The sequence below is a fragment of the Podarcis cretensis genome, assembly GCF_951804945.1.
Source record: "Podarcis cretensis genome assembly, chromosome: 12".
In the NCBI taxonomy this organism is placed as follows: Eukaryota; Metazoa; Chordata; class Lepidosauria; order Squamata; family Lacertidae; genus Podarcis; species Podarcis cretensis.
In genome coordinates, this window is record NC_137181.1 from 35,091,106 (window position 1) to 35,100,619 (window position 9,514).

Sequence of the window (9,514 nt, forward strand, 5' to 3'; positions counted from 1 at the left end):
AGTGGTTTAGACCACAGCGCCACCCGCTCCCTCACAATAATATAGCACTGGAGTGACTATGGGAGGCACGATGCCTTACTAAAATAGGGTGGTCTGGTGTAGCAGAAGGCAGGGCTCCTGCACCTTTAATAGTTGTGTAGTCAGGATGGATTTTCAGCAGGTGTAACTTGTTATGCCAAGATCTACACAATTTACCTACATAACTCTTAGAGGTGCAGCAGCCCTGTTCTATTTTACACCTGGCCATCCTGTTAATCCCTGGTCCTGATTAGACATTTATTTCTCACCTATAGCTATATATACATTCATGTTGCTTCCCAATCCAGTGGTGTAGCATGGGAGGGGGGCATGGCCCCAGGTGCAAAATTCTGAGGAGGTGCAGCCAGGTGCCCCCATGCAGGTGTTGGCTTCCACAGGGATCCCTGCCCTGGCAAAGGTGGCAGAGCAGCTTAGGCTCATAGTGAGCAGACACAGATGGAGGAAGCTGGGCAAGGGGTGAGCCCAGAGGAGCCTGGCCTAGTGCTCCTCTTCGCGGGCACCAGGGGGATTTGCCCACCAAGGACTGTGTCAGCCAGCTGGGTTCCCCCCTGCAAGGACAGGCAGGTAGCATAATGTGGCCCTGCTTGGGGCTTTGGTGGCTTGTCCGCCCTGGGCGCCAGCAACCCATGCTTCGCCACTGTCCCAATCCCAATTGTCTAATTAGTTAGATGACAGGCCTTGTTTGCATGTGAGTAAAACTGCCCTGAGACCTCCGGATATAGAGCAGTATATAAAGAAGAAGGAGGAGGAGAAGAAGAAGAAGAAGAAGAAGAAGAGGAGGAGAGCTGAGGGCTGAGGTCTCAAACTGTGCTGTTGATGTTTGAAATATTAGTGAGCAAATATGTCCTGACTTGTTTGTAGTATTCTCTGTTAGTGAAGCTAACTACAGATTTTTCTGTTTCTTCCCATGAGTGGTATCATGGCCACACATGTACTTTGGGAAGTAAATTTAGTAAAACAAACAAACAACAAAGAAAAACGCACAAAAGCAACCCTCTAATTATCATGGTGACATTCTCTTACCTGCATCAGTAGTTAAACTACTTGTTCCCACAAGACCTTTGGGACTTCGCCCTTATCCTGCCAAAGACAGAAAGTCAAAGAGTGAAGGAAAAGCATGGTGACTTTTTGAGGTTTTCCATTCAGAACCTTAAATATATATAAACCTGCCTTAAAAAGAAGATTTTTTAAAAAAAGATTTTAATACTGAATTCTATGCAAGATGCTAGATTCTGAATGGTAAGAATTGTCTGCAGCCTATGCTTTTAGTCTACATTTTAAAAACATTTTGTCACCTTTCAGATCCAGAAAGGTGAGCAGAAGGGTGGTGGCACCCCAATTCCAGAGCTTCATAGTATACAAATCTTCCTTTTCTACCACTTCAAATGCCCTTTGTGTTCAGAAATCTCTGTTTGGCTGCCTAACATGGTTGGTTTCTCGGTGAGAGAAGAGCATCAGCCCCGATTTGTGGCTGTAAAAATAAATCTGCCGTGTTTTCTTCAAATCTGTCACATTGCTTCACAAAACAACATTTAATGGTTTTTGCTTAGTGCTAGAAGACCATTATTAAGAGATATTACATGTACAGATGCACAGATCTTAATATGTTCTCTCTCAGGAGTGGCTGGTTGAGGCTACTATTGCCATCTATCTCTAAGCTTACTCGGCCACTCATTCTTCTGTCCCCTAAGTAGCTTTGCTGACTCACCCGGGACAGACATAAATAACAGGTATTTTAAGTACTTTCCACATCCCGCTTGCCACGAACCATAGACTTTTAGTGTATCACATCCAAAATCAGCTAGTTTTACTTGTCAGACCTATACAGACACAAAAAGACGAAGCACTAACAGCATATGCATGAGACTCATCGTTTTGTCACTGTTTCACCCCACGTCTCATTCAGACCCAGTCAGCAAGACCACGAGCAGCAAGCTTGTAAAGTGATTAAACTCATTTTCTTCATTTGCCGTGGCGCCAGCTTGCTACGTTCTTTATAAAAACTAGCTCAGTCATGCGTCCGGGGTGAGCTAGAGATTCCAGATGCTGATCATTACTCTCTCATAAATTATCTCAGCCTTACTCTAGTCAAGAGTTGGAACCAAACATTGGCAGGGATAATTCATTTTCTTTCCCCTACCTTTCCTTTCTTTTTAAAACAATTTCTCTCTTATATTTAGATGACCAATCTTCCCACTGCAGACTTCATTCAGTATCCATCATTCTTTGTTATTTATCAATAAATAGTGCAACATGATGCAAGGGTGTCCCTTAGCATCCTCTGTGACATTTCAAGGGATCTTCACCTTTGGGTCAACACTGCCACGCTGCATGGCACTACACTGGTACCCCCACAATATTGCCAGTTAACCCAAGCCTTTTGTAGTCTAGTTTTGGAAGCTGCTTTTCACTTAGTCTGAACATCTAGGCTGGTCTTATCTATGCTAACTGGCATAAGTAATCCTGGATTTCAGATGGGGGCCTTTTCCAGCCCTAACTGGAGCTGCCAGAGTTCACCCTTTGCCATGTAATTTATTCCCTATTGTGGTTAGCATCCTCTTCCCTGACAGCCTCTTTCTGCTGTTGTCCTTGCTATAGTGCCTTCCTGTGCCCTGTTCAAGAAGCCATCATCTTATCTGAGGAGTCAAAGCATACTAGAAATTCACACCTTCGGTTCTCTTCCCTTCTCTTTTAACAAAACAACCAGATTAAACTTACTGCAGGCATGCAGTATGATGATGGTTTCAGACAAGAAAATAAACATAGCACACTCATGGGAGGTTATTGCTGCAGAACCCCCATTTTCCACCTTCTTAGCTCTTGCTGGGTGTCCAGCAAGAATAGCTAACAGCCTTTCCTTTTCCTTCCCTTCATTTGCTGCTCTTAGGCTATATGACATCTTGCGATATGTTGCTATTTTTGATGTTGTAGAACTCTGCATGATTCCAAAACTTTCCGTGAAGCAAATAGGAGACGAAAAGCCAAATAAAATTCAAACACATAAAAAAAGGAAGAGTGAAAGTGTGCAAGTCATTAACAGCGAGAAGACTAGTAATAATACGACTATGATGTCTATATAATTAGATGACACCCAAAGCATGAAACACAGAAGTTCTTTATCGGGTTGATGTGGCCTACAGGCAGTTCAGCCCTGCTTGGCAAACCTCAAGTGTTTCTGAGTCAGGAGACAACACAGCCTGAGTGTCATGCCAAAGCTGCAGTTTGCTGGAGCATTCGCAACATCCAGGGATTAAGGCTATGTGGTAATGTGGCCACTTGTAGGAGGTTATTGTGGCTGCTCCAACAAGTCACCACAGCAACCTTGGTTGTTGTGTGGTAGCTAGGTTATGTTGTCTCTGGTGTACCACATGGTGGAGCTAAGTGATTGCAAGAGTTGTGGAGGGCATCAGTGCAAAGCTCTGCAATAAGCACAGCAGAATTGTGGCTCAAAGCTCCAAGGCCTGCATCCTGCATGCTGAAGAGGAGAAATGTTCAGGTTATATAAAAATGGAGCCGCGAAGCATGGTATCTAATTCTGATACATATTAAAGTCATGCTTTTTACCTTACGCCGGTCTATGACCACAATAAAAATTTGGATTGGATTGGAAGTCACACAGAGGGGCAAGGAGAAACACATAGGTGGAGAAGACAGAAGAGCTGAGGTTATAAAGCCAATGGGAAGCAGGAACTCAAGCAGAAGATACTGGGCATACAGAAGAGAAGACAACCAATTGGTCAAAACAAAATAAAAGAAAAAAAATTCTTGGTCTTTAAGGTGCTACTGGAAGGAATTTATTTTATTTTGTTTTGTTTTGACTATGGCAGACCAACACGGCTACCTATCTGCAATTGGTCAAAAGCAATGGTTTTCAAATTGTGTTCCAGAAACCCTCAGATTTCTTGGAAACTTATCAGGATTCTCTGCTGTCCTCTGGGTTTGAGGGTGGGTGTGGACAAAATGCCCTCTGCTGGACCCCCTCCTACATCTACCTGGTTCTGGCAGCGGAATGGTGCCATATTGAGGGCATTGTAAGAAGTTAGAATGATGGTTCTAATATGCCTGAGCCAGCAGGGCTGGCTCCTGGTTTGATGGGACACTGGCACGCACCTAAGGATGCCACACTCAGGTGCTGGGCCTGCCTCAATGAGAAGAGGAGTGATGGCAGACAAGCTTCTTTTTGTACCTTGTTCCAGGCAAGGTGGACATAGTAGACAAGGCCTGGACACAAACAAGCTGATTCTTTTTTCACCATTGTTTCTTACAGGTTCTGTCCCCTTTCCCACTTCCCTCTGTTCTCTTCCTTCTACATTTTCCTCATTACTTGTTCTTTTTTCTCTAGGGACAAACTCCTGAAAAACAAACAGGGAAGGGGCTACAGTCATATCAAGATATAGCACTTCCCTGAGAAAAAGCTTTCCTACAATTCCCGCAAGAGGTCACACTTCTGCAGGGCTGAACTGGCTCAGCCAACACTCTGTGTAAACTTACATCTCAAAACCCACTCCCAGAACTGTTTCCAATGCACAGGGTTTTTTGTGACAAATACATGGGCTTTCTCCAACAGACATGTCAGTGTGAAATGGGTTTCTTTACTGGGACTAGTATAGCAAGGGAAGAGCCACCAATATTCTCTGTCCACCAGAGCCATGGAGCTTGGAGTTTCTAGGAGCTGCTTCAGGTATTAATGGCCCCAGGTAGTTGCTTCTGGAGCTTGTAGCTGAAAGGAAACTTTGTAGTGGAGCTTTCTTTGTGGAGGTGTCCAGAGCCAAGATCTCAGAGAAAAACTCTTAATGAGCCTGCCAAAACTTGTAGGGTGGAGCCTACTGGGTATCACAGAAGTGAGATGTAAACTATAAACCATAAAATGTCAATTTTAAAAGGCATTTGTTAATTGTTATGTTTCTTCTGACTGGAAGAACAGTTGGCAAAAACCAATCTTTTTGCAATCGTCTTTTCCCAAGGTAATAAAATGAGTCTCTTTGAACACAGTGAGTCACAAAGGATGTTTGAAGTGCATGCTTCTTAGGAAGAGGAAGCAAATTGTCTTGGTTTTGTTTCTTTGTTTTGGCTGTCATCTTGACTTGGCTTGTGGGAGGGGTCAAGACCTTGGGATCGTGTTGGGAAGGCGAAAGACAGAGGCCATGTTTTGATATACAGGCTGGGCACCTGCAGATTGCTAAATGAGCAAGAGTGAACCACAATAAAGCAAGCCTATTAAAATGTAAACATAGTTGCATTTAACAATAAATGGTAAATACTGAAGGAAATCACCATGACTGCAGCCTATGTGGTATATTTTCTTAGAAGTAAGTCCCCCTAAGTTCAATGTCAATTTACTACCAAGTAGAAATGCTCATAGGATTGCAGCCTTAAGTGCTTAACAGCTGTGTTAAAGAATACAAGTTTAGAGAAAGCTGTTTGCAACCAAATTATGATGACACTGCAATGAAAGTACTGTAAATACCATTGATGATGGGGAAATGTACAAGATAATCCTTCAGCCAGGAAGCTGCTACAAAGGCCTTGCTTGTTTCCTGCTCACCAGTGCAAAAATGATAATAATAATAATAATCAATGTACTGACTGGCTACATCTGATGCAATTACATACACTGAAGAGGATTGTTCTTCTGTCTCAACTTTTTACTCTGCAAAAATGTGTGTGAGTGAAAATCCCAACTCTTACACCATATCTGTAACCATTGACTATCTGACACTGCCTTTCTTTCCCACATCACAATCCCACCTCCTGGTTCCTAATTGTTCTGATATGGTATCCCATGAATGCATATAGTGAGGCTGTTGTGAAGAATTTCAAATCAAATAATAATGGTTGTTCTATTGAAGGTGTCAGTCAGTGAACCACACCCGTGCGGATAGATCATTAGACCAGCATACCTCAAAAGGGAAAAGAAAAGGGGCATTAAATAGTACTAGAACAATACAAAATGCCAGACAAATACATTGTAATAAATGCAGGCCTAAACCATGCAAGCACTTTCTGCCGTGCTGATGGTGCCTTAAATGTTATTTTTCTGTGGCACAGTTCCAAAAACATATCATGGCCAAAGAGTCTCTTGTGATAGCGTATATTTCATTAGTCCATTTTTATACTCCAGTTTAACATCAACATCCTGCATGACTTGACGAGATAGATGGTTGTAATATTTTTCTGAACAACAGATGAGCCAGTAATTAAAACCCATCCGCAGGCCTTACCACATTGCCATAGGAAGAAAAAGCCCAAAGCCAACCAAATTGTACTTAAATTTCATTTCTCTGTATGATTAAGCCAAACCCTGACCTTGATCCTACAATATATAAATAGCTTTAGATACTGAAGTTGTCTACATTTAACACCAGTGTAATGGTTGCGGGGTCAGGGGAAGGTGACAGTTGCTACCGTGCATTTATTGCTGCAGATGATTAATTATGGAGAAAGGGCTTCGTATGAATGAGAACTGGAAATTTCAGCGGATATGCTAAGCATATGCATTGCCAAGCAGTCAGTGTAGGACCTCTGTTCTATGCGAGCCACTGAATGCCTCTCAGGCTTAATATGCAATTCCTTGCACACAGCATAGCTATCTAGACTTATAAGAGCAATGAAATTTCAGCACAACCAAGTGACAGAAATTTGTTCTCAAATAAACAAATATTGCTATCAATATCCCAAGCTTTATATAACTGCTTCTACTATGATCAGAATTAAGTACTGTAGCTTGGTTTCCTAAACTACACAGATAGTGCCTAAATGTATGGATTTATTATCACATTTGGCATATATTATTTATAGCATAAAAAAGGTGAAACATCTTGCTGCATGCATGTAAAGATTAGGATTTATTGTCCAAGAATCCTTGAACAATTTTATCAAAAGCCCATTTCTAGGTACTGTTTTTCTTCAATAAATCATACAGCAGAAATCTAGCAGTGGACACAAGGAAGAGATAAATGAGAGCCGAGGAAAGAGGGTCATCACAGGTTTGGTAGATTTTTTTTTCTTTTGGTCCCATGACCTGTCATTGGCAGAAATCCATTTATTACAGTTCACCAATGATTTTTTACCTAGTCGCTTGTTTTCCATATTGAAGAGAGCTACTGAAAACAAAATGAAAGCTACATGAAGGTTTCAGTACCCATGAAAGCAGAAAAATAAAGAACACAAGGCACAGAAATATGAGTATGAAAGACTGAGGCCCACTTCTCATATTATGTTGTGGCCTACGTGTTTATCACTGTGGCTACACATGGCAGTTCTATCAGCCAGATTCCATCTATCTCGTCAAGTCATGCAGGATGTTGATGTTAAACTGGAGTATAAAAATGGACTAATGAAATATACGCTATCACAAGAGACTCTTTGGCCTTGATATGTTTTTGGAACTGTGCCACAGAAAACACACGTTTGCCGCATGAAACATGCTATGACAGGGATGGTGCCTTTCAAATATTCTTGGACTACAACTTCCATCATCCCTGAGCATTGACCATTCCAGGACTGGCTGGTAGAAGCTAGAGTTTGGAGAGAATCTCATTGGCAATTGCTGTGTTATATCTAGAATGGGAATATGTAGTATTTTCTGCATGTCCCTTTTAAAATATAAACTGTGAGGAGACTTTTCAGTCTAGCAGTGGCGTAGCGTGGGGGTGCAGGGGGCCCCGGCCGCACCGGGCGCAACATCTGGGGGTTAGGGAAATCCACGGGTTAGGGGGCGCAAATCCATGGGTTAGGGGGCGCAAATTACTTGCCTTGCCCCGGGTGCTGATAACCCACGCTACGCCACTGCAGTCTAGAGGTAATTCAGTTTTCATGCTTTATGAAATCCAGTGGTGTCCTCAGGACACTACGTTGGAGGATAATTCCAGGCCCCACTCAGCAGAAGTCTCAAAAGAGCCCTTAAAAACAGCAGAATTAGCTTGCCACATTTTGAAGTAATAAGGTAAAAGGTAAAGGCAAAGGTACCCCTGGATGGTTAAGTCCAGTCAAAGGTGACTATGGGGTTGTGGTGCTCATCTCGCCTTCAGGTTGAGGGAGCCAGCGTTTGTCCAGAGACAGCTTTCCGGGTCATGTGACCAGTATGACTAAACCACTTCTGGCGCAACAGAACACTGTGACGGATGCCAGGGTGCACAGAAATGCCGTTTACCTTCCCGCCACAGCGGTACCTATTTATCTACTTGCACTGGCATGCTTTTGAACTGCTAGGTTGGCAGGAGCTGGGACAGAACAACAGGAGCTCACCCCGTCGCAGGGATTCAAACCACCGACCTTCTGATCGGCAAGCCCAAGAGGCTCAGTGGTTTAGACCACAGTACCACCCGTGTCCCTTTGAAGTGATATGCATAACCATCTAAAGGGAGAGAGACGGCTGTAAGACCATTACCGTAAGTCCCCAGTCTAAAATGACCCAACTGTAGCAATGCTCAGGCCTTGTGCTTCTGAACTTTCAGCATCCAGAAGGGAATATCAATGTTTCTGCAGAATTACGGCTGGAAAATCTGACAAATCTTTATGCCCTCCATTTACGTGAATGGAAATGAAGCTGGCAGATATGGATTTTCTCTTCCATGAGAGAAGTGTTGGGCCTTGAGGTCTGTCAATGGAAATTCTTCTGCTGTTCCCATTGTGCCATGATGAAAATTTTGCCCTTGCAAGCTTAATGGCGTTGTCTGGATATACATGGTTTTAGAACCATTTCTAAGACCACTGCAGAATGCAAGTGAATACATTTGCCCTTACTTTACTTTTTAATGTGCTAGAATTTGTTATTTTGCACAATTCTGGGAAGATTGCTTTGGCTAATAAAGCAACAGAAGCACTAAATGGCCCCAGAGTACAGCAAAACAAAAACAAAAAACCCCACACCCAAATGTCAAGGGAAATGCATTAATTGCAATGATTCCATTACAACATTCATGATACTAGAGTTTCACAAGGACTAAGAGTCTTCTTCACTGAGAATATGCAGCTGCATCTAAAACGTGACCTCCCACAAGTGTGTGTGCTTACCTTCAGAGAATATTGTCACAAGACAGCTCAGCAATGGACCTAACTTGCTGGGTAAGCCTGCCAGTTCTTTTTGGGTAGCAGGTGCTGATATGGCTCAAAATCCAGCACTTGACCTACGCTGTTCCATTGGAGAGTACTGTGCCTCAGTGCAGGTGATATCCTGTCACAGTGCATTAGTCTGTGTGCACCTACATTGCACAATCAAGAGCTGCAACATGTTGTATAGAGCCAGCAAAACACCGAGAAGCTGCCAGTCCTGTCTAACGTCCTCCCACCTAATATTAACTGCTTTATCAGAGCAATAAAAATCCATTCAGAAAAGACAACAGCTACTGTTCTGTAATGATTACAAAAGGTATTTTGCCTGGTGCCAGTCGCATGGGTGACTACACATCTCACTCCTCTGTCTGATAACTCAACAAGAGATAAAGGGGAAAGAGGAGAAGTGATGTGGGGCCAA